The sequence below is a fragment of the Triticum aestivum genome, chromosome 4D (assembly GCF_018294505.1).
Source record: "Triticum aestivum cultivar Chinese Spring chromosome 4D, IWGSC CS RefSeq v2.1, whole genome shotgun sequence".
NCBI lineage: Eukaryota > Viridiplantae > Streptophyta > Magnoliopsida > Poales > Poaceae > Triticum > Triticum aestivum.
The window spans coordinates 385,347,700-385,354,960 of record NC_057805.1 but is presented as its reverse complement, the minus strand read 5'-3'; positions in this window follow the sequence as shown (position 1 = coordinate 385,354,960).

Genomic DNA, 7,261 nt, shown 5'->3' with positions numbered 1-7,261 from the left:
CAATTCCACAATTACTCAACTAGCACAACTATGATATTACCACCTTTATATCTCAAAACAATTATCAAGCATCAATTTTCTCATGATATTAATTAAAGAAAATTGCCATGCTATTTTAAGAATCTCAAAATAATATAAGTGAAGCATGAGATATCAATAGTTTCTATAAAACAAATCCACCACCGTGCTCTAAAAGATATAAGTGAAGCACTAGAGCAAAACTATATAGCTCAAAAGATATAAGTGAAGCACATAGAGTATTCTAATAATTTCCGAATCATGTGTGTCTCTCTCAAAAGGTGTGTACAGAAAGGATGATTGTGGTAAACTAACAAATAAATACTCAAATAATACAAGACGCTCCAAGCAAAACACATATCATGTGGTGAATAAAAATATAGCTCCAAGTAAAGTTACCGATGGAAGTAGACGAAAGAGGGGATGCCTTCCGGGGAATCCCCAAGCTTTGGCTTTATGGTGTCCTTAGATTATCTTGGGGGTGCCATGGGCATCCCCAATCTTAGGCTCTTGCCACTCCTTGTTCCATAATCCATCAAATCTTTTAACCAAAACTTGAAAACTTCACAACACAAAACTTAACAGAAAATCTTGTGAGCTCCGTTAGCGAAAGAAAACAAAAGACCACTTCAAGGTACTGTAATGAAATCATTCTTTATTTATATTGGTGTTAAACCTACTGTATTCCAACTTCTCTATGGTTTATAAACTCTTTTACTAGCCATAGATTCATCAAAATAAGCAAACAACACACGAAAAACAGAATCTGTCAAAAACAGAACAGTCTGTAGTAATCTGTAACTAACGCAAACTTCTGGAACTTCAAAAAATCAGCCAAAATAGGAAGACCTAGGCAATTTGTTTATTGATCATCAGCAATTGAAATCAATATTTTATCACGTTCTGGTGATTTTTAACAATTATTTTCGTGAACAGAAAGTTTCTGGAAATTTCTGCAAGATCAAATAACTATCATCCAAGAAGATCCTATAGGTTTAACTTGGCACAAACACTAATTAAAACATAAAAACACATCTAACCAGAGGCTAGATCAAATATTTATTCCTAAACAGAAGCAGAAAGCAAAAAAACTAAAAATAAAATTGGGTTGCCTCCCAACAAGCGCTATCGTTTATCGCCCCTAGCTAGGCATAAAAGCAAGGATAGATCTAGGTATTGCCATCTTTGGTGGGCAATCCATAAGTGGCTCTCATAATAGATTCATAAGGTAATTTTATTTTCTTCCTAGGGAAGTGTTCCATGCCTTTCTTTAATGGAAATTGGAATCTAATATTCCCTTCCTTCATATCAATAATTGCACCAATCGTTCTAAGGAAAGGTCTACCAAGAATAATAGGACATGAAGGATTGCAATCTATATCAAGAACAATAAAATCTACGGGCACATAGTTCCTATTTGCAACAATAAGAACATCATTAATTCTTCCCATAGGTTTCTTAATAGTGGAATCCGCAAGGTGCAAGTTTAAAGAGCAATCATCAAAATCAAGTTTTTCTTCATAGGATTGCATCAAAGCATCAACGATATGTTTAGTAAAAGCTTTGTGTTGAGTGTAAGCATGTGGAGAATTTAGCACGGATTGCAACAAGGAAATACAATCTATCAAAGAGAAATTATCATAATTAAATTCCTTGAAATCCAAAATAGTGGGTTCATTAATATCTAATGTTTTGATCTCTTCAATCCCACTTTAATCAATTTTAGCATCAAGATCTAAAAACTCCGAATTTCTGGAACGTCTTCTAGGTAAAGGTGGATCATATTCAGTCCCATCATTATCAAGATTCATATTGCAAAACAAATATTTAATAGGGGACAAATCAATAACCTTTCTTCATCTTTATTTTCAAAGTTTTCCGGCTTAGCGGCCATCTTATTAACTAAGGTGGCCTGCTTATCCGAAATTTCAGCTATTAACTTCTCAAGACGAGCAATTTGGGATCTCAAACCATCAAATTCTTTTGACATATCATCGAGCTCTTTATTCATATAACTCATTAAGCTTTTTTGTTCCTTTAGTTCGTTTCTAAAGAAATTATTATGCTCAAATTGTAGGACCATAAAACTCCTAACGTTGCCTTCGATTTCTTCTAACCTTTTACGGTGAAGATCACCAAATCTGGGAAGAGCCATTGTGACAAACAAGCAATCCAACACACGAGCAAACAAAAAGCAAGCGAAAAAGGGCGAACGAAAAAAAGAGGGCGAATAAAACGGCAAGGGTGAAGTGGAGGAGAGGAAAACGAGAGGCAAATGGCAAATAATGTAATGCGGGAGATAAGGGTTTGTGATGGGTACTTGGTATGTTGACTTTTGCGTAGAATCCCCGGCAACGGCTCTTGAGCACTGCGTTGGTTTTCCCTTGAAGAGGAAAGGGTGATGCAGCAAAGTAGCGTAAGTATTTCCCTCAGTTTTTGAGAACCAAGGTATCAATCCAGTAGGAGGCTACGCGCGAGTCCCTCGCACCTACACAAAACAAATAAGTCCTCGCAACCAACGCGATAAGGGGTTGTCAATCCCTACATGGTAACTTACGAGAGTGAGATCTGATAGATATGATAGGATAATATTTTTGGTATTTTTATGATAAAGATGCAAAGTAAAATAAAAGCAAAGTAAAAGGCAACGGAAATAACTAAGTGTTGGAAGTTTAATATGATGGAAAATAGACCCCGGGGCCATAGGTTTCACTAGTGGCTTCTCTCAAGAGCATAAGTATTTTACGGTGGGTGAACAAATTACTGTTGAGAAATTGACAGAATTGAGCATAGTTATGAGAATATCTAGGTATGATCATGTATATAGGCATCACGTCCGAGACAAGTAGACCGACTCCTGCCTGCATCTACTACTATTACTCCACACATCGACCGCTATCCAGCATGCATCTAGAGTATTAAGTTCATAAGAACAGAGTAACGCCTTAAGCAAGATGACATGATGTACAGGGATAAATTCATGCAATATGATAAAAACCCCATCTTGTTATCCTCGATGGCAACAATACAATACGTGCCTTGCTGCCCCTACTGTCACTGGGAAAGGACACCGCAAGATTGAACCCAAAGCTAAGCACTTCTCCCATTGCAAGAAAGATCAATCTAGTAGGCCAAACCAAACTGATAATTCGAAGAGACTTGCAAAGATAACCAATCATACATAAAAGAATTCAGAAGATTCAAATATTGTTCATAGATAAACTTGATCATAAACCCACAATTCATCGATCTCAACAAACACACCGCAAAAGAAGATTACATCGAATAGATCTCCATGAGAGAGGGGGAGAACATTGTATTGAGATCCAAAAAGAGAGAAGAAGCCATCTAGCTAATAACTATGGACCCGAAGGTCTGAGGTAAACTACTCACACTTCATCGGAGAGGCTATGGTGTTGATGTAGAAGCCCTCCGTGATTGATGCCCCCTCCGGCGGAGCTCCGGAACAGGCCCCAAGATGGGATCTCGTGGGTACAGAAGGTTGCGGCGGTGGAATTAGGTTTTTGGCTCCGTATCTGATCGTTTGGGGGTACGTAGGTATATATAGGAGGAAGGAGTACGTTGGTGGAGCAACAGGGGGCCCACGAGGGTGGACGGCGCGCCTGGGGGGGGGGGGTAGGCGCGCCCCCTACCTCGTGGCTTCCCTGTTGGTTGCTTGACGTAGGGTCCATGTCTCCTGGATCATGTTCGTTCCAAAAATCACGTTCCCAAAGGTTTCATTCCGTTTGGACTCTGTTTGATATTCTTTTTCTGCGAAACTCTGAAATAGGCGAAAAAGCAGCAATTCTGGGCTGGGCCTCCGGTTAATAGGTTAGTCCCAAAAATAATATTAAAGTGAATAATAAAGCCCAATAATGTCCAAAATAGAAGATAATATAGCATGGAGCAATCAAAAATTATAGATACGTTGGAGACGTATCACCGGCCTCCTTGGCGAGCTCCGCCTCCGCCGCCCTGGCGGCGATGTAGTCCAACTCCACTTGGGTGGTGTCTTGGATGAGCAGCGGCTCGGCATGGACGCACCTCTCCGACAGCTTGTCGAAGAACTCCTGCACCTGATCCGCCCCCGGCTCGGCCCAATTTGGGTCAAGGCTGTGCGCGTTGAAGTCCGGCATCATGGCGATGATGTCGGTTCGGTGAGAGTTGTTGCTCAGCAGGACCACCCCCGCCGGCAACCCAAATAGGGGCCGTTTGACGACCTTGCCAGCCTTCGCGGCCTTGCCGGACCTTTCGGCCCTGCTGTCGTGGTACACGTCAAGCTGAAAAAGCCTCTGGCACAAGTGGCTGTGCCATATCACCATGAAGTTGTGGTTCAAGCCGGGGCGAAGCCTCATGATGTCGCCCGCGTTCCTGAGGAGCCAGGCCGGCCTCCCCTTGTTGTGCAATGGAGCGATTCGGCGACAGATGAAATCCGCCCCAGTCATCTCAAGGGTGAGCCCGGCCACGGTGAGGCGATAAATCCTGGTGGTGGCGATCGTGAACTTCTCATCATCGGCGTTGACATTGCTCCAATCGTCTCTGCGAACCGGCGGCGCCTGGCGAACCCAGCAAAATTCCTGCAGGTCCTCTTCCTCAATCCAGCACCACCGGCCCCGCCACTCCTCCCACCTCTCCTTCTGAGCGCCCTCCGGATATGTCCCCTTCTCCTGGCTCCTTGGGATACGAGGATACGAGGATAGAAGTAGTGGCGGAAAAGTGCCGTGTTGGGATGGACTCCGGCGAAGCCCTCACATAGATGGGCAAAAAGGGCCATGCACGCCACGGCATTTGGAGTGAAATCCAGAAGGTGGAAGATGTAGGTGTGCATGACGTCATTGAAGAAATCGGAGAAAGGGGGCAGAGCCCGCAGGAAAAGTAATCAACAAAGAATGGGTACCGATTCGGGCCGGCCTCGGTGAAATCGGCGGGGATGATGCACGTGGTAGGGAGCCCCTTCGTCTTGCACCCCCATAGGGGCTTGAAGTAGTCCCGGAGGTGGACCGCATCGACCGTCGAAGGGAAGTAGGCGAACTACATCTGCCGCGTCGCCAACTCGCTCTCCGGCGCCTCCTTCCCCCCGGCGTCCTTGACCACTCCCTTGCTTTTGCTGGTTTTGGGTGCCATGGTGGTTGAGGGAGATGAAAGATGAGGGACAGAAAAGGCGCGGCAACAGCGAGCGAAAGCAGGAGCTTGAGAAGGAAGAAGGGAGGGACGGCGGTTCCGAGATTGGAGAGAGCACAGGGGGTAAATGGGCGTCGCGCCCGCAGTTTCTCCTTTTTTATGGGGAAGGCGCGGGCCGCTTCATTACCATTTACCACGATGTGACGCATGAGGGCAGCGGCCGCCCCACGCATGACCCCCACCTCACGCACGGCCCTCCACGTCGCGCATTCAACACGGGTCGGGGGGAAGCGCAAGCGAGCGAAGGAATTACTGCGATAAAATTCCGCCCCGCACCCGTTTTGGGCCCGGCCTAACAATGCATTGCGCTTATGTGTGGCCCAGGACCGGGGGCTCCTATCGGTGTACAAAAGTAGGGGCTCTCCTTTTTACCCCTTTACTTGTGCACGGGCAGTCAGAGCTGCGCCCACGGCCACACTAAGTAGGGCAGAGGAGGGAAGCCAGAGGCACAAGACGACCAAAGCAATGCCAAGACCAGAGATGCAAAGATCAAGAGGGCGAGGTGGACTCCCCCGGCAAGAGCCTTGCCGGGGCAACTTGCCCAACGCCAGTAGAGCGCGCCACCCTTGAGCCCAAGGGTTCCAACACCAGCAACCATATTGGAACCAAGGCTCGGGAGGCACCTCCATGGTAGCATGCAGATCTTTGTAAAGATCATAAACGCACAAGATCAGATGAGGACCAGAAGACGACGATCCTTGGCAAGATCCTGGCCGAGGAAATCCACGTGCCCCCCGGCAAGATCCTTGCCGGGGACGACCGCGACGCCACGGCAAGACCCTTGCCGGGGCCCCGGCAAGACCCTTGCCGAGGACACTCGCGAGGCCATAACCAGGCCTGCGTCTGCCAAGACTCCACCGCCGTCCCCACACAGCTGCCAACCCAACCAGCTGAGTAGGCACCTGCGTGGCGACGCGCGGTCTCCAGGCCAACTTAGCAAGCACATGCATGGTGCTATGCAGATCTTCGTGAGGACTCTGCCACCGCGCCAGCCCAGCAGCCAACCAACGTGGCGCTACAACGCCTCATCAGCTCGGACGCGCGTCAGAGCTAGGCGAGGCGGCGGCAGCTGGGACGAGCTTCCCCGCCGTCCCCGATAAAGCAAGAAGGGCACGTCGGCAGCGCATTAAATACGTTTGTCCAACGGTGCCAAAGGATAGACTTAACCACTGTATACCTTTCCACCTCCTGTGTGCCACTGTGGCAGCCCCTTTTGACTATAAAAGGAGGCCCGAGGCGTACTGGAGAGGGATTCGGATCTTTTGAGCGAGGCACGCACCACAGCTAGTTCGAAAGCTCAAGAACACTCAAATATACACCAAAGCAGGACTAGGGTATTACGCATCCTTGCGACCCGAACCTGGGTAAACGATCTTTGTGCTAGCTACCAGACCCGCTCTTTGCACAACCCCGCGCCCGCCAACCGTAGAAGCGATCCCAGTGATTCCATAGGTGTCGTTTCCCCTAACAATGTTGTGATGTGATATGGTCAAGACATGATGTGATATAAGTTATTGTATGAGATGATCATGTTTTGTAGAAGTGTAAGTGCATCTAGTGCCACCCCTAGTTGGTTTTGGAGTATTGACGACAAACTTGGTTGAGGGACTAATGCGTTTGTGAGAATTGCAGGATAACACAGGTAGTAGTCCCTTATTGATTCGGTTTATCTACCAAAGATGACCCCTAAAAATGTGTGAAGACATTGAAGACAATGGTGGTTCGTGAAGACATTCACGATGAAGATTATGACATGTGAAGACATTCACTTGAAGACTATGGAGTGCGAAGACATAGTTGTTTCGTAGTTTCCTTTTCTTCTTTGTTGAGTCATAGGAACCACCGTACTGTTAAGTGGGGTCCAAGTGAACAAAGTCAGAGTGACTGATGTGATGCTCAACCAAAATCCTATGTCTTCGAGCGAAGACAATGAGAGCAAATCTTATCCAGAGCTGGATGAGCCAGCTTGGCTTGTAGCCCAAGTAAAGCTGCCGCGTGTGTTTGAAATCCAACCATGGGACACGTGTCGGTTCCTTAGTGACCCAAGGTCATCTCGGACATA